We start from the raw sequence: 22,123 nt of genomic DNA, 5'->3' as shown, positions 1-22,123 counted from the left end.
TTGTCATTTCTCTCAGACTCTAGCACTCTGCCCAGCTATGATGGGCCCTCTCCCCCGAGCCCATTGTGCATATTCTTGCCTACAGGCATCCATTGAGGTTGCCTCTTCAGGCTTGGGATTATTGATGCTGTTCATGAGAGTGGCTGGTGGTGGTCTATTACCCTATCTGAAGGTCAAGATGGATGCAACCGGTCTGGTCTGGTAGGTCCATCCAAGTCCTTTCCTCTCTTCACTCAATGCAGGTCTTCACTGCCTCAGGATACTTTGCTGAGGCTTCAGTCCAGGCAATTCTCTCTTGAGTCCTTAGGACATAGGGCTGAGTGCATCCACACTCACAGCACTTAATCTCTCAGCCTTACATTATTTGGAATTTGGGGCAAAAGGCTTTGAGGTCATTCCTCTTCCAAGAATGTGGTCATTCATCCATAGATTTATTTACCAGATGTTTTAGTTTTTTTCCTAATTTCCAGACTTGTAATAGGTTTGTACTTATCTATTCCCTTGAAGTTATGTGTGACTATTTCATTTACTTTGGCCAATGAAACGTGAGCAGAGCTGACACAAGCCCCTTTAAAAATATATTTTTATTGATTTCAGAGAGGTAGGGAGAGGAAGGCAGAGAGAGAAAAATCAGTGATGAGAGAATTATTGACTAGCTGGCTCCTGCAGGCCCCACACTGGGGATCGAGCCTGTATCCTGGGCATGTGCCCGGGCCTAGAATTGAACCATGACCTCCTGGTTCTTAGGTTGACACTCAACCACTGAGCCCAAGCCTCTTTAAAGAAGAAGTTCTCAGAGGCAAAAATGGTAAGAGCTGGTGATTGATTTATCATGCTGTCTTTTCCCATGACATGGCAGTATTTGAGATATCTGGTGGAGTGTCCATCAATCTGGGTCCTTGAGTGAGGACCCAGCTGACTCACAATTGGTATGTGGTGTGAAAGAAGAAGTAAACCTTTGTTGTGGTAACACCATATAGTTTCCGAGATCATCCCAATAATGAATAACAGAAATGAATAAAGAATAATGGTATTACTGCAGCACAGCTTATTGTTTCCGGATAGACATTGGGTTCCTTGTAGGCAGCACTCAGGCATCACTCAACTTCCTGTCCCCCAGAAAACACAGCACAATGCCTCATGCATGTTCAACAACTATTGCTGATTGTTTACATATACTGAGATTGGGTAAAATATCTGACACTAGAACGTGGGTCTTTGTGTTAGGACTTCACCTGGAGACACCAGCTTCTGAAAAACCAAAATACATGTACAAGATGGTCCCAATCGTATTCTAATAAGATCCTTGCATACAGGAAGGCAGAAGAGTATAATCAAAGGAACCTGGGCTTTCACACCAGATAAACCTGGGTTCAAGTGCAAGCTCTACCATGTGCTTGACTTTGGGGCAGTTATTTAAGCTCCTGGAGTTTGGAATGACATCACTACCCACTACACGAGATGATTGTGGGGATTATATGTATGTAAAGCACCCAGCAGGTAACGAGTGGTCAATAAACATCATCCTATAGGCCAGTGGTTGGCAAATCGCAGCTCAAGAGCCACATACGGCTCTTTGGCCCTTGAGTTTTTAGCAAAGGCCAGCTTAGGAGTACCCTAGTTAAGTTAATAACAATGTACCTACCTATATAGTATAAGTTTTAAGAAATTGGCTCTCAAAAGAAATTTCAATTGTACTGTTGATATTTGGCTCTGTTGACTAATGAGTTTGCCGACCACTGCTTTAGGCTCTCCTCCCCTCAAGCCTGCGGGTTGGTATAAGCTGTTGCTTAATTTTCTGGGAACTACTTTTCTTCAGCTACTTCCTCTGAGCTCCTGGTTACTTGCCCAGTTCCTGGTTTTATTTAGCTCGGTCTACCTCAGATCCTTCGGGTTTTGCTTTTGCTGCCCCGTGCACACTCTGGCCTTCTGAGAATGTCCATCTGCAGCTGGCTGGAGTTGGCAGTAGTCCTTGGCAAAGGAGGCCCAATGGTGGGGGTGGGGGTGGGGATGGGGGTGAAATGGCTGTAGGCTGCCAACATTTTAAGCAGGGCCCTCGGTGAGGGAGGTATTGTCAGGGAGGGGATCACTGTGGGGGAGAAAAAACTTAAGATGTCATGGTTACCAGTTCCAAGGATGCCCACCCTGGCCTGGGCCCTGGCTCTAATGGCAGGCGATGCCTCTGCAAACCTGGGATCCAGCAGCAGGGAAATCTGTGAAGTCATCTTCAATGACTGACTCCTGCCCCAAGCTGAGGCTTGGTGTGGTGCCCGAGGGCTTGTGTGTTTTGTTTTGTGTTTTTGGACTCATGGCTCAGCGAGCCTTGTGTTCGTAGATTTATGTATTGTCCCTGCGTCCTTGAGGCCGCCCCGCCCCCTCGGTGCAGCACAGCCCTGTTGTGGCATGTCCAGCCACCCCAAAGGTGCTTGTGTAACTTGTTTTTCAGAGTCTTGGCAGGAGTTCCAGTCCTGAGGTGAGAAGGGTGTTTACATTCTGGAAGAGCAGTCCCAGCGAAGTCTTGCATCAGGGCTGCTCCAGCCCAATCCCGTGCCCCGGCCCCTTGTTTCTTTGTGGGATGGCTTGTGACAGCCGTAGAGGGGGTCCGGGAAGGATCTGGAAGAAATGAGCCTGAGCCCGAGAGAAGGCAGGCTGCGTGGAAGCATTCAGCAAGCCACCGGGGCTCTGCCACTGCCCTGGGTTCACTGCCCTCGCTGGAAAGGTACAGGAGTTTCGTCAGAACAAAGCTTTTGTTGCCCTCGTGCCAGACGCTGCGCTCAATAGACATTCATTAGTCAATAAATCATGAAAATATGTGGGCCAGGAGACATTGGTGGGGACACACTGGTGGAAGTTCTTTACTGACACCCCCGTTAACAGCTTTCTCTGAATAATGCTTCCACGAGTAATAACAATGGTTACTATAATATTTATTAAATACATACCTAGTCTATGGCAAGCAAAGGCACCTATTATTTCCTTAAATTCCACAAGTGTCAATGGTTCTACACAATAGGTATGTCTCTCCCCCGTTAATAGCCGAGGGCACAGAGACTCAGGGGCACAGAGTCTGAGGGTGTCACCTGAGGGGACACAGACGGTAAAGCAGGATTCCAAGCTCTTTGCATAACCCAAGGCCCTGCTGATCCACTTTCCATTTCTTCACACAACTTCTCCCCTGCTGTCCCTCCCCTTCCCTCCCCACCCCAGTCTCTGCATCCTGAAACAGCTGCAGTAGAGGGTGACTTTAAAGAAACATGGGCCACCACGCCCCTGCTGTGGGCAATCCTGCATTTTGGGGGGCCATTTCTTCCTCCTGCAAATAGATTGGAATCCAGCGTGGAAAGAACCCTGGTGAAGCCACCCCCAACCCTCACGGATGTCTGCCTTGTTATACGTAAGAACTCCCATCCATGTCCAGGGCCTTCAAGTACCTCAGCCTCACCCCACCCTCCTGCCTTCCAGTGGGGCCACTGGGCTTCCCACTCCTTCCTCTTCTGGCTGGCTGCAAGGCTGGTTTACACTTCATTAGAAAAATCGTACTCTATGACGGTCCCTGGCACCAAATACACACTCAATAAATATTGAATCGCATGCTTAATTCTAGACAAAAGAAGAAAAAGCCAGGGATCCAGAAAAAAACAGAAAGCGTAGAGGATTGGGGGGGGGGGTGCAACAACTTTTTCCCTGACTCCCTCCCTCCCCCTCCTGTCCCTCCGAAGGGAAGCAGAGGCTTAGTTGGTGTCAGTGCTGTCATTGGGTGACAGTGATATCCAAATAGACCGAGAGCTCCAATCATTGCCAGAGCACAAGTGCCTACGCGGGGCTGTTTCCTTGGAAATGTTTCAGCTGTAATTACTCTCCAAAGAGAAATAGCCAAACAATGCCCTTGACCTTCGGGGTAGAAGTAACAATTGGACAGGAAGTCATCTCTGTGGCCTTTTGCGTGTGTGCGTGCGTGTGTGTGCGTGTGTGTGTGTGTGTGTGTGTGTGTGTGTGTTGTGCACGCGCACAAGCTGCACCTTCAGCCGTTGTCCTGTCCATAGGGCGCCTGTGACAGTCAGTCTATTCAAACTCGGAGGCGGGGGTTGGCTGGCAGTGCAGTGCCTGCCACCAAGCAGCAGCAGCAGCCACAGCAGCCACAGCAGCAGCAGTGGTTGAGATCATGCTGTTGATTTTGTTTCACAGACAGCAGCCCAGTCTGTTGTGCGGAGGACAGAATGTTCTCCTTTGTGAACTGAGCTTGAACTTTTCCAACCCACTTTGTTTGAGGAACTACACAGACACAGAGGGGAACACAGAGGGAAGATAACGCCTAAATCATGAAATTGTCTTGTTCTTTCCGATTTTGGCCCAGACCGGTTGCTTTGCACGGCTCGAAATTAAAAACCCCAAGCACCACAGTTCTTGGAAGAGCAAACAAAGTGCCTGTGATGTCCTTCTTCTCAGTCTGCACTTGGCAACTGGAAATTAACAAGTCTGTCAGTACCTCTCCTCAGATTTTTTCCACCTGTTGGGCATTCAAAGGACAATGACACCAAAAGTTATTTTCCTGCAAGGAAAGGCAAGGTCCCCGGTGCCTGTGACTTCTGTCTCGGATGTCCAGGCTATCTCGATATTACAAGTAGTGTCCCCCAATTTGCCGGTTGGCCTGAGAGAATTCATACTGATGCAGTTGGGCCGTTGGCCTCCATATAAATCACCACCTGGAGAAGCTGCCAATACTTAGGAAGGTGGTTTGAAATTTCTCTCCCAAAACAATCTTTGCCTAGTCTTAGGACTGAATCTCCAGTTTGGGGGCACACTGATAAATGATTTAGGGGCTCTGCTTTAGAACCTGAGGGTGAGACCTCTATTGGTTAGTCAGCAGAAGCTTTCCAACTTATTATTGTTAACAGCAGTGAATTCTTTTTTCATACTAGTATACTAAAATTTGCCCCAAACCCACTGGTGAGGCAGAAGAGCACAACTTTGCCTGAGCCATGGGTTTTTGTCTCTTACTTGTGGATGCACATAGGAAATTAGGCAACTTATGTTTTCTAAAACTTGATTGGCGCAAGGGACACGGTGCTTATCTTATGCACTTGCATGAGGCACTCATTAGTGTAGAGTGCTATATGGCTGAACCGATGAAAGAGACTCTTCTCTTGAATTTGCAGCTCTACCATCTACCTACTCGATTGGACTGGAGTGAGGGGCTGTCATGTAGATCTTGCTCACTGCTGGCAACTGGGATAGTCCTACAAGAGTTTCTTTACTTCTGAGATAATTCTGATGGCCATGGGAAGGATTCATGAGAAAGTTGAGAGACTGGCAATAGACTGACTGACTGCAAGCAGATTGGAAACCCAGAGATCAGTAAGAAGACCACATAAATCACCTAAGCAGTGGGAGTAGCAGGGGAAAGTGGGTACACTGATGGGGCACTGGGGAGGTAGAAATGATAGGGCTTGGTGATGACAGAGGGAGAAAGAAGACTTGATAATTGGTTTTTCTCATCTGGGTTATAGAGAGAAGAGGGGACTGCTACAGTCTGAATGTATCCTCTCAAAATTTGTATGTTCAAATCTTAACCCCCACAGATAATGGCATTAGATTGGCCTTTGGGAGGTGCTTAAGTCTCAAGGGTGAAGCCCTCATGGTTGAGGAAAGTTCCCTCTGCAAGAGGCTCCAGAGAGATTCCTAGTCCCTCCTGCCACGTGAGGCTGGAAGGAGAAGTCTCCCACCTGGAAGAGGGCCCTCACCCAACCACGCTGGTGCCATGGTCTTGGACTTGTAGCCTCCAGAACAGTGGGAAATAGATTTTTATTGGTTATAAACTACCCAAACTGTGATATTTTCTTATAGCCACTTGAATGGACTGAGACAGGGCCAAGAGAAGAAACAGAGGAAGAAGGGCTTTGCACCTTTTTTTAATAAAGGGGAGATGATGAGTTGCGTGTCAGATAGATTGAACTCGGTGGGTCTATGGGACATCTATGGAGAGAGGTCCAGCCATCATTTGCAAATACATGCTCAGAGTTAAGAGCTAAAGAAGTAATGAAGGATTCAGCCACATAGAGGAACTAATGAAAGCCTTGGGACCAGATGCCATCAGCTAGAAGGAGAGCTATGTGGGTCATTTATTGGCCTTCAGGAAAAAAGGCGGCCAGGTTAGACCTTGAGAGGTGCTTACCTGAATGAACACCAGAGGAAGAGCTTTCTTTCTTCCTTCCTTCCTTTCTTTTTTCTTTCTTTCTTTCTTTCTTTCTTTCTTTCTTTCTTTCTTTCCTTTTTTTTTTTTAAATAAACCTTTATTGTTCAGATTATTACAAATATTCCTCTCTCCCCCCCCCCCCCCCCAAGCTCCCCTCCACCAGGTTCCCACCCCCCCCCCCATTGTCCTCATCCATAGGTGCACAGTTTTTGTTCAGTCTCTTCTTGCATTCTCCACTCCCCTTCAGAGGAAGAGCTTTCAAGAAATAATATAAAGTCCTAATAATATCGGGCTCCATTAGTTAAACCTAGTCCTCCTGTCCTGAGTCTGATTCTTCTTTAGTACAGAACAGAGACTCACCTGAGTGTAACGTGTTTGGTGTCCATCTGAGAAGTAAAGGAAATAGGTAGTTTTCCTCTGCCTGTCCCTTAAGGCAGTGCTTCTCAAGCTTTTTTGATGATTGACCGTGACCCACAGTGAAATACATCTTACACAGACATATATAATTATGTAACTAAAACAAATGGTTTTATGAAATAGTATCTACCTGTACCTTCTACTATTTTCTATTTTGTTCCATGTCATTTAAAAAGTGCTGTTTACAGCAGCCAGGCTTGGAGCGGCCAGGCCCGGAGCGGCTGGGCCCGGAGCAACCGGGCCCAGAGCAGCCGGGTTGGTTGCGGCCAGGCCCGGAGCAGCAGCTGCCAGGCTGGGAGTGGCCAGGCCTGGAGTGGCCGGGCCCGGAGCAACTGGGCCCAGAGCAGCCGGGTAGGTTGCGGCCAGGCCCGGAACAGCAGCTGCCAGGCTGGGAGCGGCCAGGCCCGGAGCAGCCGGGTCGGGTGCGGCCAGGCCTGGAGCAGCAGCAGCCAGGCTGGGAGCGGCCAGGTCCGGAGTGGCCGGGCCCGGAGCAACTGGGCCCAGAGCAGCTGGGTCGGGTTCGGCAAGGCCCGGAGCAGCAGCAGCCACGCCGGGAGCAGCCAGGTCGGGAGCAGCAGTGGCCAGACCCGGAGCAGCTGGTTGTGGAACGGAACAGAGCAACAGAGGCCAGGCCCGGAGCAGCCAGGCCCGGAACAGCTCGCTCCTCGCCTGCCTCCGCCCCAAGGCTGCCTCTCAGACATGGCTGGAAACTTTTGGAGGAACTTGAGGGTCTGCTGAATCAAATGAGGAAGGCTTAGATCTGGATGTATTGAGTTAGTATAGCGCTGGAGTGTTGATCTGTGAGTGCCTTGTGTGGGGCCTGGATGAGGTTGGTTGATCTATTTGGAAATGTCTTTTGTGTGAAGTGTATCCTTGGGCATGTGGAGGTATTATTGATTTGAGAAAATGCTAAGTAACTGATTTACTATCTGAAAAATGTAAAGTTCTGAAAGTTTAAGGTCTCTTGCCAAAAAGAGATTTTAAAGCTAACACCTTAATTTTAATGGAGAAAGGGAATGACAAGCCCTTCCCACCCAGAACAGGTAATCCAATTCCAACCAGCAGCTATGTTTAAACAATGTGTCCATTTACAATTGAATGGCTACACCTTTTGATAGCCTAAGGGCAAGTTTACATGTAAACAATTTTGCTCTCAATTCCCAGGACAGAAAAAAAAACCAAGGTTTAAAATTATTAGATTTTAAAATTTATTCTTAGAAGTGTAGAAGTTTATTAATTAAAAAAAACAAACAAACAAACAACAACAACAACAACAAAAGGAGATTGAAAAACCTGATGAACAATAATAGCGGTTCATTGTAGTAGAATCAGTGATATGGGAGGGGAGTGGACTGACTGTTCTGGGGGCGGGGGGGGGGGGGGGGGGGGGAAGGGAGGGAGGAAGAGACTGAACATAAACTGTGCACCTATGGATGAGGACAATGGGGGGTGGGGAGGGGGCGGAGGGTGGGATGGGAACCTGGTGGAAGGGGGAAGAAATGAGGAACCTTTGTAATAATATGAACAATAAAGATTGATTAAAAAAAAAAAAAAAGTGCTGTTTAGGTCCCAGGAAGTTAACATCACAACCACTACCTGCAGTGTGCAAGAGGGCGAGTGAAGGGGCTGTGGTTTCCGGGGGTCCACTCTCCCTCTAGTGGTTGGCATCTTTCAGGCATAACAGTCTCTTCCCAGCCTGAGGCCCCGTGGAGAGCTGAACTCCATCTCCAAAGGCTTTCCTTTCCTGGAGGGATTTTCAGCTTTGGGAGGAAGTCTAGGGCAGCGTTTTTCAACCGCTGTTCCGCGGCACACTAGTGTGCCGCGAGATGTTGCCTGGTGTGCCGTAGGTGCAGACAAGACAAGAATTTTATAATTTTTCACTATTTTGTTTACTTAATATTTCATAATAAAGTAATTATAAAATACTTTCTTTGTGTTTATTTGATTCCTATTCAAGAGAATTACTTTATATACAGTCAATATAGGCACAGAGTTAAATTTTTTAACATTTTCTAATGGTGGTGTGCCTCGTGATTTTTTTCATGAAACAAGTGTGCCTTTGCCCAAAAAAGGTTGAAAAACACTGGTCTAGGGGAGTTCTCCCAGCAGGGCTGCTGTTGGTCCCAAATGCTAATAACCCTTGGTACTGATACTAACAACAACGGCCCTATACATACATTATGAACACAGTTAAATTCTCCCAATAAGTCCCTGAGGGAAGTGTAATTATCCCCTTGGTTTTACAGATGAGAAACACTCAAGCCAAGAGAGATGGCTTGCTCCTGTTCATACAGACAGTACATGGTGAAGCTGAGATGAAAAGTCACCCCGTTGGCTCGCAGAGCAGGGACAGTAAGCTTTATCTTCTTTGTTCTAACTGGGCCTCTGTGTCCTCCCTATCAGCCCGATGTGTGTCTCTTAACAAGGCTTAACTTTTCTTATGGTGCTCTTTATTTCTTTTCTCAGTGGAGCCTCTGTGCATTTGCAAGTTTCTTAAATAGAGTCAAATATCTGACATGCGTTCCAGAAGTGGAGGCAGGAAAAGCAGCAGCAGAGAGAAAAAGATGTACGTGCGAGGTAGGGGTGGGGTGGAGGCAGGGCAGGATGACAGATGGGCTTCTGAGGGCGGGTTGAAATGGTGTCTGAAGGGCCCCATCACCTCTGCCTGGCAACAGCGTGTGGACTAACTCCCTGCTGCCATCTTCATCCTGACAGTCCATCCACCCTCCACCAGGCTTATCTTTCCAAAGCAGCCCTGTCATCATCTCTTCGACTTAATGCTTCCTGCCGAGGCTGCCAGCTCATCCTGTCCCAAACTGAACTTTTCCTCTCTCCCTTCCATGCCAACTCACCCTTTCCACTCCACCCAGCGTCTGCTCTTCAGATGGCAATTCCACACGCAAAGCTGGCCCCACCCTCCCCAGTTTCCACAGGAAGCTCAGCGGGCAACTCGCCTCTCTGTGCCCCATTTCAGGGTCTGTGCCCACGCTGTGTCCCTCCCCCATATCCTTACCCATCCTTCAAGGATGAGTCCAGCGCTCGCGCTCCCTCCCTCTCTCTCTCTCTCTCTCTCTCTCTCTCTCTCTCTCTCTCTCTCTGTCTTTCTCTCTCTCTCTCTTTTTTTGTACCAGTCCAGCTCTTGCCTCTTTTCTTATGTCTTCCCCTGATGGCTTTTATCTTTGCCTCTTTGATTTTGTACCATGCATTTAGGAATATCACCAAATATTGTAGACTATTTATTTGTTGTTGTTGTTTTTTTTAATATATCTTTATTGATTTCAGAGAGGAAGGGAGAGGGAGAAATAGACATAGAAACATCCATGTTTGAGAGAGAATCATTGATTGGCTGCCTCCCGCACAATCGGGGATCAGGCCAGCAACCCAGGCAGATGCCCTGACCATGGTAATCGAACCGTGACCTCCTGGTTCATAGTTCGATGTTCAACCACTGACCCACTGTGCTAGGCTACTGAAGATTATTTAAATGGTTCATGCTTATACCCTCAACCAGACTGTTTCATTTTAAAACTGTTGATTGAATTGACACTGAAGGTAAGAAGTGTCAGGACTCTAGGATCCACAAACAGGGCTGACACAGGATAGTAGAGTTTTTGTTTTTGACACTCAACTTCCATTCACCTTAAGAAAAAGAGCCCAGTTTTCTTGTGGGCATTCCGCAGAGTATTAGTCCATGTTGTCTGAACAGGGCTGACCACTCCTCCTCCAATGACGAGTGAGAATGTGAGAGAGACGGACTAGGTTCACAGATGGGTATGTATGCAGGTCTGGTTAGTCCAATGGGAATGAGCTCCAGGTTCTTAATAGAAATGAGGATGCTACACCGGTGGAAAGTGAGCCAGCAGCTCCTGGCAGTCATTATTGCCACCACTGGGAGAAGGCCTGATGCCACTCGGAGAAGGCCCGTCTGGAGGGGAAGCCAGCAAGGAGGACGTCAGAGTCGAGGGATGGAAAGCAACCATTTTCGGGGATGGGTAACGTCTTTTGAGTGCTTAGCTTCAGCCATGACTCTTCCTTGAAGTTAATCAATTCTCTTTTTGCTCAGGTTGATTTCTGTTGAGATTCTGTAATTTGTAACAGTTCTGTTGTGGTGCTTCCTTCAAGATTCGTGCTTGATGATTTCTCTGCAAGTGGATGACACCTCCAAGGACACTGACCTGACACAGCTCCCCGGACCCTAAGGAGCCTGGGCTGGTTCCCATCCCGCTCAAGGTGGGCAGAGGGTCAGATTAAAGTGATCGGTTGGTTTACCGCGGCTCTGGTCCCAGAGGAGCACTGCCTTTCTTCCTGCAGCTAGTCCTCCCCGCAGCGCCCTGCCTGGTGCTGACATCCTCCAGCTGTTCAGGGCAGGCCTAGAGCTTCTGTGCTGCCTTATGTCGGCTGCTTCGTGCACATAGTTGGTTTTGCGTCTCTGCCAACAGACAGAGATGATCCTCTATCATTTGATTCGATAGGTGTATCTCAAAAGGAGATAGAACCCTCCTCTTGAGCAAGAGTTATGGTAATGTGCTCATAAATCTAAAATCAATTAGTGGTGGTGATAAGGCGACTACACAGAAAGAAAAACTTAGCATAGTGTTCATGTAATAATGCCTCTATTTTATAAGCACCAACTAGAAATTAGAGACCAATCTCGTTTGTCATGTTGCACAGCCCTAAGCCGAGTAACTGTTTATTAAATACTCTTGGCAACTAGCAGTGCCCTCTGCCTTGACGTTATTTAGAGATACGATTGGGCAAACTTGTTCTTGTTCTCGGTACAGTACTCGTTTCCACCTCTGGGTCAGGGAACGATCACGTGTTCCTGAGCCAGTGGTAGGAATAGTTTTATTTTCCTCCCAAACTTGGCCTCTGATTCTTGGAACATTGTCAGTCCCCAAAAAATCACAGGCTGGGGAACATTTGAAAATGGTTTTAACAGAACAGGTTCTGCCTTGAAGTAAACCACGGCTTCACCTCAGATGTCCCCAGGCTGCCCGAGCTGACTTCCTGTGCCTACATTTAGTCTCTGGCGAAGGCCACACGTGTGCACGCCCTTGGCTTGGGCCCAAGCTGGCGCCTCTCCAGCAGAAGGTGTCCCTCTTGCTTAAGTGCTTCTGCCTGGTGAATACTTGGAACGTTTTGGATGCCCTCTCTGACCCCTTTTAGTTAAATTCCTCTGTAGTAAAAGCATAACAAAATAATTGCAGTGACCTTCTGCTAAGGAGCCCTCTAAACAGCGCCCGATAGAGGCACTCTCAGAGGTAAGGCTATTCAGCCGATGGTCTGCCTGTGAGGTGGGTGGGCAATGAGAAATCTTACGAGAGAGCAGATTTATTTAGAATGTGTGAGGAATAAGTTCAGCTGGTTTCTATTGCTATTTTCTGAGATAGAAAATATCCCAGAATGTTAGACTTTAAAGATGTGGTAACAATTTCACTTTTACTATAGTCAGGAGTTGGGGAATGTTTTACTCACCTCCTTTCCTTCACGGGGGTTGGGTAGCCACTGATTTGAGGGCAGACTCTAAGAAAGTGGTTCTTAGCCTTGGGGGCACATTTAGAATCATCTGGAGATTTTAAAAATTGTTGATGCCTGGAGTCCACCTTTAGAGAATCTAAATTATGTGGTTTGGTGTACATCCTCATGTCAGGATTTAAAAATCTTCCCAGTATTATACTACTAGAGGCCTGGTGCATGAAATTTGTGTACTGGGAGAAGGGTGTTTCTCAGCCCGGCCTGCATCCTGTCACAATCTGGGACCCCTTGGGGGATGTCTGACTGCTGGTTGGGGATTGGGCCTAAATAAGCAGTTGGACATCCCTCTCACAAACCAGGACAGTGCATGCACCAGTGGCCATACTTTTCATACAGTGAAAGGCATCTTGCTGTTGTATGGGTAGCTACATTTTTTTTTTTTTTGCCCTGATTATAAAAAGTAGTACATAACATGATCCTCCTGAGGCAGTAATACCATTTCCCCCATCTTATGAGTAGAAAAACTGAAGCAGAGAGAAGCTAAGTAATTGGCTTTATCACACAGTTGTAAGTGTCAAAATCAGGGCTGACCAAAAAGCCAGAATCCATGCATGTCATCATTGCATCATCCTAATTTTTCAGTGTTAGAGTAGTCTTGTCAGGTTTTAATTTTTAAATCTAAGAGACTGTTTCCAATATATAGGAATGCATGTTCATCCCCATGTAGAATAAACAGGATGTGGGCAGTTTTGGAAATTCTTCTGATGAATTAGGATTAAGCAGCCACACATCTCTTTTTCAAACACTGCGGAAGCCACCTTCCTTGTTTAACTGTGCGTGGGATGTAGCAGTTTATAAGTTATGACACAGTTACTCGCAATCTGGGACCCCTCGGGGGATGTGGCAGTGCGCTAAGTGGCAGGTGGCCAGGGAGGAGCCCGAACTGGGGCTGGGCACTGGGCCACTCATGCTCATCCCAGCCCGCTACACCTGCTGCTGCCACTCAGTAGTGCTGCTGTGGAGTTGGGAGAGGCTCCTGCCACTGTAGCTGCACTCACCAGTCGTGAGCCCAGCTTCTGGCTGAGCAGTACTCCCCCTGTGGGAGCACACTGACCACCAGGGGGCAGCTTCTGCATTGAGTGTCTGCCCCCTGGTGGTCAGTGCGCATCATAGCGACTGGTTGACCCGTTGTTCCGGTCATTCCATATTAATGGTTGCTTAGGCTTTTATATATAGTTGTATAATCTGACCAGGTCCAGAATAGAAAAATAATGGCTAAGTCCAATCTGTTCGAATAGGTTATCATTGCCTAGAATTTACTTCCTATATGTTGCAGAATATAACTTTATAGTAAAGAAATTTGGAAAAATTATTTTCCCTCCAAAATTGTAATTGAGGATTGCTTGTTGCACAGGATGATTGTGATGCCTAAATGAGGTTATGCAGCAATGTGAGGGGGGTGTGTGTGGAGGTGATGGTGGTAGTCGTTGTGGTGGAGATTGGGGTGTGTATGGAGTCAGGGGGAGCAGCAGTGCTTTGTAAACCAGGAGTTGCAGCCTTACACACCTGCCTGGGAGTGGGGTTGGGCACAGGCAGGGACAAGATCGAGAAGAGAGGGCAGGATAGAAGATAAAGAGGAGTGGCAGACCAGGGGAGGCAGGAGTTCTATCTCAAAGGGGAACACTGACCCAGGTCTGGCTGACTATTGCCAAATGAATCTAGATCTAATGTTACCAGAACTTTTTGGTTTGGTTTTGTCTTTAGGAGAAGACATATGTTAGTATTTGTATGCAGAATCTCTCAATTATAAAAGAACACTGAGTGCCAACAAAACCTATCTGAGGACTAGACCCGTAGACCACTTTCTAAATTCTAAAACTGTTCAGAAGTGGGAACCTGTTAAAATCAGACTTTTTAAAAACATAAATCACTCCTTTCAAAACTCACTTATATTCCCATTATTTTGTGGACTGACTCCCCTCTCTGTAGGCTGCTTTGCTTGAGGAAGAAGAGTTTCCTAATCCCTGGAGACACTAGAGAACATGTTAGTATATGTTTTTGGAGTCTACTAAGCTTTAAGGAGTTAACATGCCAGGTGGGGAAGATGACTGGGGAAGAGTTCTGAGCTGGAAGGAACATTACTTGCTATATGATGTGGTTTCATTTTCCAGAGTCTGGCAAACCTTAGTACCAAGCTGGCAGGGCCAGAGTCCACGGGGTGGGTCTGGAGGCAGAAGGAGGAGGGGTGTGTCATAAAGGAACACAGGTATAGTACTTGCAGAGTTCCTGGTGCACAATGGGCCTGCTTATGTACAGAGAGTGGTAGCAAGAGAGGCACAAGGTAGGGGGTATTTAAGGTAAGAGGCAGGAAGGATCTGAGAAGGAAGTGCTGAGAGTCAGAAGTGAGTGAGACTGATTTATCCTCATGGTCTTCGAAGCTGCTAGATTTTTACATGAAATTTTGGCTGTGGAACCAGTGAAGACAATGCTGTGCTGCTCCCTCATTCTGTGACGGGAAGGCATGCACAAGAACAAATATGAGGGTGAGAGGAGAACGCTGTTGTTTGGACATAAATGTCCTTAATAGAGTCCGGGAGTGATAGTGAAACTATGAAAACATACAAATGATAAACTGATTTATATGGAACTGAGCTGCACATATTTTCCCCACACTTTCTTTGAAAGTCTCTTTAGTTCCATTATTTATTGTATAAGGCATCTTGTAATGCCCTCTCAAGTGTGGAGAAACAGCAGAATTCCTCAAACAAAAACCAAAAAAACATCAAAAGATTGTAAAAGCAATTTCTTCAAGCTAAAGACATCACATAATCATATTATCTAGAAATAAATGGAAAAGAGAGAACTGTGGCAAATCCCTTTGTAAAGCAACTGTAGTATGTGTAGTCCCACCAACGTTTATGTGTTTTGTGGATCTGATTTTGGGTTTTCTTTAAGAAGGACACACCTGTGCCCTATCCAAACCTCTGCCCCAAAGTGAAGCAACTTTGAAATGAATGAACATGAGCAATTACTACCATCACCAGTTTTCCCTTCCACAACATACTATCCACGTGGGTTTCCTGTTTTGCGTTAGGAATTGATAGAGTCATAGCATATTAGAATGGAAAGCGGGTGTTGATATCCTTCATTCTATCATCTTCACTTTGCAGGTAAGAATTCTAAGGGCCAAGAGTTAGAGGGATCTGTCAGGGTCACGTGGTCAAGTAGTGATTATAATGACATCCTTGATCTTATCCAACATCTAGTGCCTATTTCTTCTCAACAGAATTCCAGTTTTGGAATTTTCCTTCCCCAGTGTGACTCAGGGATAACCAAAGTGATACCATTTCCAGCTTCAGGGTAGATCCTGATTAATCTGAGCCAATCAATGCATGCCATTCTCTTGGCAACTGATCCAGTGATGAGTACATGACCTACAATGGCCCAGTCAGACCAAAAGAGAGGACTTACATCTCATGCTTGCAGGAGAAGGCTCTCTCTCCTGCATGTAGCCTCCATTACCATTAGAGCCATTTCTTCACCATCAGGGGTTTAGCTGACTCAGGTGTCTAAGCACAATTAGAATACATAGATCAATCTCTACCAGGGCAAGTGCACTTCTCATTGTACCACACAATTGCCTCATAATTCCCAGCAGGCTAGGCTACTCCACTGGGCACTGGGCATCTGGTCAAAGGGAACATGTCCACCTTTTCCAGGTTGCTGAGGAAAATTGGTGAGCAGCCACAGATAGCACTAAAGGAATTTCTGTGGCCCAGTCTTTGGTGATTGAATCTTATGCTGGCACCTACTGCTGTGAATGGCACTGCCTGCATTTGCACATGGCTAATGAGACAGAAAAGGAAGAAGCTACCTGAACTGGCTAAGATATTTTAGTTGTAAGTGACAAATAATATTCTTCAAGCTGTCTAAATAACAAAAGCAACATATTGGCTCAAGTGAATAAAAAGTCTTTGGGGGTGTGACTCAATTTATAGGCTCAAATGATGTCACTAAGACCCTGCCTCTAGTCACTTCTTGGCTGTCCTATCATCCACGCTGACTTTATTCAGACTCACATGCCACCTGGGGCAGGATGGGAGCAACAACTCCAGACACACCTTCTCCCCTGCTCCAGGCCAGTGGGAAAGAGGTGAGCCTCCCTCCTTCTGAGGTGATGCAAACGTCCTAAAAGTTGGGGTGCCAGTCTTGGGTCTGAACCTTTTGATTCTCAAGTGGAAGCTCCAGGTGTTGAGCTCCCTCATGATTATGGGGTGCCCACTGGGGATGGGATTTATGGCCATAATGTGTCTCAGCTTTTCTTATAGTTTCCCGTGTTTGCCAATGTGAGATCAACTTCAATGTCATTTGCCCAATGTCAAGGGATCCCTTCACCAGTGCTTATGTTTTTTTCCAGAAGGAATTATTCCATATGCAGAGATATATTCCTTGGGTCTGTGGAGGAGGAGGTGAGTTCAGCCTCTTCCTTCTGCACCTTTTTTAAAATGAAAATTGCTATGCAAATGTCTTCTTGCCTCTCATTGGCTCTGGTTGGATCACATGCCCATCCCTTGAGCCAACTACTATGGCAGTGCTCTGAATGGCCAGGCCTGAGTTGCATGTCTCTCTCTGAATTGGAGAATGTAGACTGAGAATGACAGCAGATGCCCAGGGAAAAATTACTCTTCTGTTACCCAGGAGACAGGAGAACAGGTGCTGGCTATTCAACCTGATACCTACAAACTCTTCTAAATGTATATATATTTTTTGTTTTTATAGTGCAAAGAGCATATAATTTGAAATAAACCTGAGATTTCAGTCCTACTCTGAGATTCAGCTCCACAATTGTTAAGTGGAAAAGGATTCCTTTACCTCAGTGGTCGGCAAACTCATTAGTCAACAGAGCCAAATATCAACAGTACAATGATTGAAATTTATTTTGAGACCCAAATTTTTAAAACTTAAACTATATAGGTTGGTACATTGTTACTAATTTAATTAGGGTACTCCTAAGCTGGCCTTTGCTAAAATCTCAAGGGGCCAAAAAGCCGCATGTGGCTCGCAAGCCACAGTTTGTCGACCCTATTTGATCCAGGAATTCTGAGGCTTGAATTCAATTCTGTAGGAAAGCCCTTTTACAAATGTTAAGGGCTAAACCAAGATGAGGGATTGTTTTCAGCACTGTTCTTACTGTTATCATCTTTTCAGAATTTCACCCACTCAAGCTCTGATCATGATGCAATGCTTTTACAGGCAAGACATGAAGAGTAAATACATCATAAGCAACTGGAAAGAATTTGGCCAGGGAAGAATTAACCCTGTGAGAATTAGAAATAAATTTCTAAGAATTAACCCTGTGAGAATTAGAAATAAATTTCTCCCTGCACCTCTGGGTGTTGCAGTTTCCAGGGAACATGGTTTGGCAAGTGGATAGCATATTTGTGCAAAGAAAAAAGGCACCCTTTCCTTTAGTGAGACACCTGCATGCTAGGTTGCCTGGTTTGGTGAATGGAATGAAGGTCGGATGTCAACTGTCCCTGATCCCTTGGCAGGAGGGTGAGAGGACAGGGCGAGGAGATGTTCCGTGCAGTGTACAGCTTGCACAGCTGAGCTCTGTGCCCTGAACTTTGGTGCTGAACCATCGAGCAAGCTGCACTCTGGAAGCCCAGCTCCTTCTTTTCCTGGCAATGTTCATCTGATACTCTAAGACCACTGATCACTCTCCCCTTTTCCTGAGCGTTCTCACTTCATGCTGAATGCAGCAGTTGTGCTTTCTTTCAGTTAACTACCCACCAGCGTCCAGATTCCGCTGGCTTTGCAGATGCTCACCGCATACCATCCCAAAGGTGATGGAGAGAGTCCTTCCTTCTGAACCATCCCGAGGAGAGGTGCTGCGGGGACAGGAGTGAATGCAGCGCATGGGTTGACCACAGTTGGCTGTTGCTGGGAAGTCAGACGCTGATTTCTCCCAAATGCTCAGGAAGAGGGATTTCTCCCAAATGCACAGGCAGCCTCACCTACACTGACCACCATGGTTGCTATTCTAAATCCTCCTGGCAACAACCCCGAAAAGAAATTATATGAATGAGATCTAGCCAGCCTCCTGGGAGCCAGGGATATGATACAGTAGCCTTAGTGTTCCCATGCCTGCAAGTCTTCCTATTCTTAAAAGATTATCCTTCTCTTATGGAAAGGTGGATATAGGGGTTTCCTTATCCATAAGGGATTTGTTCCAAGATGCCCCGTGGGTGCCTGAGACTACGTATAGGACCAAACCCTGTATGTACTATGCTTTCCCCCACACATATGTACCTATGATAAAGTTTAATTTTTAAATTAGAAAGAGAGTAACAATAATTAATGAAATAGAGCAATTAAAACAATAAACTGTAATAAACGTTTTGTGAATGCTCTCATTCTTTCTCTCAAAGTATTGTGCCATAGTCACTCTTCTTGTGATTATGTGAGATGATGAAATGCCTTATTACATCAAGAAGTTTCACCTTTTCACTTAAAGGGGGCACTTTATGGCTTCTCTGGTGTATCTGAATTGCCAGCATCACTGATTTTGCACTTTGGGGCCGTTATTTAGTAAAGTAAGGGTTACTTGCACACAAACACTGTGATTCTGTGACAGCCATTTGATAACCAAGATGGCGGCTACCAGGTGACTAACAGGCAGGGGGTGTGTGCAGGTGGGAAGCTGGACAAAGGGATGATTCACATTTCAGGCGGGACAGAGTGGGGCAGCACGAGATTTCCATCACCCTGTTCAGAACAGCATGCAATTTAAAACTTAAGAACTGGAATTTTCCATTTAATGTTTTTGGACCATGGTTGACCACAGATAACAAACTGTAGACAGTGAAATCACAGATAAGGGGGGACTCTTATCCTGTAGTTAGAACCACAGGGAGCTTGCAATGTTGTTGCATTGTGACCATGTTGCTCCTTTCACTTCATCGTTGGTATATTTGGGGTACACCGCCCAAAGTGAGCTGAGCTGGAATTAACTGGTCACCATGATGTCCTGGTGTGGTTTAGGTGAACTGTGCCTTAGTTGAACGCATGCTCAGGTCTCTTTTGCCTTGAAAACACTTTTGCTTGACACTGCTATTCTTTTTTTTTTTAAAATATATTTTTATTGATATTTTTACAGAGAGGAAAGGAGAGAGATAGAGAGCTAGAAACGTTGATGAGAGAGAAACATCGACCAGCTGTCTCTTGAACACCCCCTACTGGGGATGTGCCCGCAACCAAAGTACATGCCCTTGACCGGAATCGAACACGGGACCTTTCAGTCCACAGACTGACGCTCTACCACTGAGCCAAGCCGGTTTCGGCGACACTGCTATTCTTGCCTCATTCTGCTTCTTTACCAGAAAATTGCCATTTCCTCACTGTCTCATTGCTCTTTCCTTCATTCAGTTGGTCCTTTTGTCTCCCTCTGTCCACAGATCCATTCTCTGCCCCTCCTGGGATCTGCTGCCTTTGGTTTCTGGTTGGTTCACCTAAAGGGAGGCACAGCAGGGGACTGCAGTGTGCGAGGGACGTGAGATGAGGTGTTGGCCACTTTGGACCCTCCGTGGCAGCCTCGACAAGGGTCTGGCAGAGTGTGTATTCCCCGGCAGCCCCAGTCCTGGTGGAAGGGTTCATCTGTGTGTCCAGTGGCACTTCATCTCTGATTTCATTTCATCTCTTCCCTTCCCCTCAAGGAGGGCATGGTGTACTCTTTCACTTCCTGCTCCCTTTACCAGGCAACTCCTATGCGCTGGGAAAGGAAGAGGAAAAGGGAAAGGGACAGATCTCGCTTTTCATAACTAGTTACCGAGATAGTTTTTTCTGCTCATGTCTGTGGCTAACACCGAGGGCACACTGAGGCTGACCATGGGCAAGAGTCCCAATGTTGTTTCTTCCAGGATGGGCTAGGGTAAGCAGTTTGAATAACTTAGGTCAACAAAGGCTTATTTCCCTTTTCATGCTACTTGACCACTTGCAGGTCATTAAAAGCTCTGCTCACCAGAGTGAGGGACTTGGGCTGATGGGACAGCCCTCATTTCCAACATTGCCACACTCAGCGGGGAGAATAAGAAGAGCTTGCAGAACTTGAATCAGGACTGAAATACTGCTGCCAGGAGTGGCTTATACTTGCATTTCATTGGCCAGAAAGAGTCGCGTGGTCCCATTTAATTGGAAAGGGGACGGAAGTATAATCTTACCATGTGATCTGAAATATTTGGGAATAGAACTGATGGTCACCACAGGGCACCTGTGGAGTTCTTCAGAAGATTCAGCCGGGTCTAGTTCTCTGGCAAGAGAGACGAGATTCCAGTCTCTCATCATATCATAGGAATAGCATCTTTCTGCTGGAGTAGCGTCCCCGTTCCTGGCAGGCAGCCCTGGAGGACGGCTGACAAGATGGCTGAAACCCAGCTGCTGTTTTTGAAGGAAACTATTGTATTCAAATGCACAACATGAAATTTACCAATTTAATTATTTTAAAGTTTACAATTGGATTTGCGAGTACACTCGCAATGTTGTGCAACCATCGCCACTAGCTAATTCCAGAGCATTTTTATCGTCCCCAAAGGAAAGCCTGGACCCCCTCGAACAGTCACTACCCTTTGCCCCCTCCCTCCAGCCCCGGGCAACCAATGACCTGCTTTCTGTCTATGACTCTGCCTAGTCTGGGTCTTTCTTTCTTTTCTTTTTCTTTTCTTTTTCTTTATATATATATATATATATTTTATTGATTTTTTACAGAGAGGAAGGGAGAGAGATAGAGAGCTAGAAACATTGATGAGAGAGAAACATCGACCAGCTGCCTCTTGCACACCCCCTACCGGGGATATGCCCGCAACCAAGGTACATGCCCTTGACCAGAATCGAACCTGGGACCTTTCAGTCCACAGACTGACGCTCTACCACTGAGTCAAACCAGCTTCAGCATGGGTATTTCATATAAGGGGGACCTCTGTGTCTTTAAGCTTAGCTACCGTTTGAGTTGTCCTCCTGACTCGTGGGAGGCTCACACGTGTTATCATACCAAACGGTGGCAGTGCAGGTGCTCCTCAGCTCTTTCTCTCTCCACCTGCTGCCACTCCAGTTGCCACTTTCCTGGCTCAAAGGGAGAGCAGCACCCTGCTCCGAGCAGGGCATGCATAGCCCGCCTCCATAGGCAAATCTCCAGGAAGCCCTCCCACACAGGAGGGCCGGCAGGAAGGCGCATTCCTGCTGCCCGGAGGAAGAAAAGCCCTCGTGCCCCCGCCAAATCTCCCCGATTTCCACCCCTTCCCAGCAGAAATGAATATTATAATATTCATAATGAATATTATAATATTCATAATGAATATTATAATATTCATAATGAATATTAACCACAGTTAATAAATCCGGGAGCAGTGTGGCATCTGGCCCCATATCTTTTCTGTATTCTTCTTATAGGTGGTATTTTGCTGCCCTTGTTTCTAGCTATAGGCCCGAGTGTCACGCCTGCTGCAGCTATAAGATCTGATACCTCCTCACACATAGTCGCGTTCCTCCCCTACGCAACAACTTTCTACGTCTCTCCATTACGAATGCAAATTCCAAACTCTTGACTTGGAGTTCCAGGCTCTCTACAAACTGCTTTCCATTGAGCTTTCTCGCTTGCTTTGTTACCACCCCAGCGCGAGCCCTGTGCTCCTTTTGGGCTGGCCTGCTCACTCCTGTCCCCGGAATGGCCCTGCTGAGTTGGGGTTGCGCCCTTTATTCTAACAGCCCCCCTCTCCCCCCTACCTGGGATGTGCTTTCTCTCTTTCTACCGGTGAGGCTCTTTGCTATCGAGTCCTCTCCATTTTCCCGGGCTCCCAGTCCTTCCTCCCCTCTGAACTCTGAAGCCTGGTCAGCACCCTCTGGGCATGTGTCCTGCTGCCTCATGTGGTGCGTGACCTCCTCACATGTTTATGGCTCCTGCACTGGGGTGGGGTGAGTTGCTGAATTGCAGCTGCCCTTCTCCTCCCCTCCCCTGCTGTGTCCTCAGAAAGGGACACGAGCGGG

General features: G+C 46.7%; 1 long non-coding RNA gene across 1 annotated transcript; it reads left to right on the top strand.

Moving 5' to 3' along the window:
* Nucleotides 1–11,799: 11,799 nt before the first annotated feature.
* LOC311630501 lies at nt 11,800–18,487 on the top strand. The gene is made up of 3 exons (XR_014796386.1): nt 11,800–11,871; nt 16,503–16,554; nt 17,867–18,487. It is a non-coding gene; the product is annotated as an uncharacterized lncRNA (long non-coding RNA).
* Nucleotides 18,488–22,123: the final 3,636 nt, after the last annotated feature.

The sequence above is a fragment of the Pipistrellus hanaki genome (assembly GCF_964339955.1).
Source record: "Pipistrellus hanaki genome assembly, chromosome: 11".
Taxonomy (NCBI): domain Eukaryota; kingdom Metazoa; phylum Chordata; class Mammalia; order Chiroptera; family Vespertilionidae; genus Pipistrellus; species Pipistrellus hanaki.
This window is presented reverse-complemented; position numbering and strand designations above follow the sequence as displayed.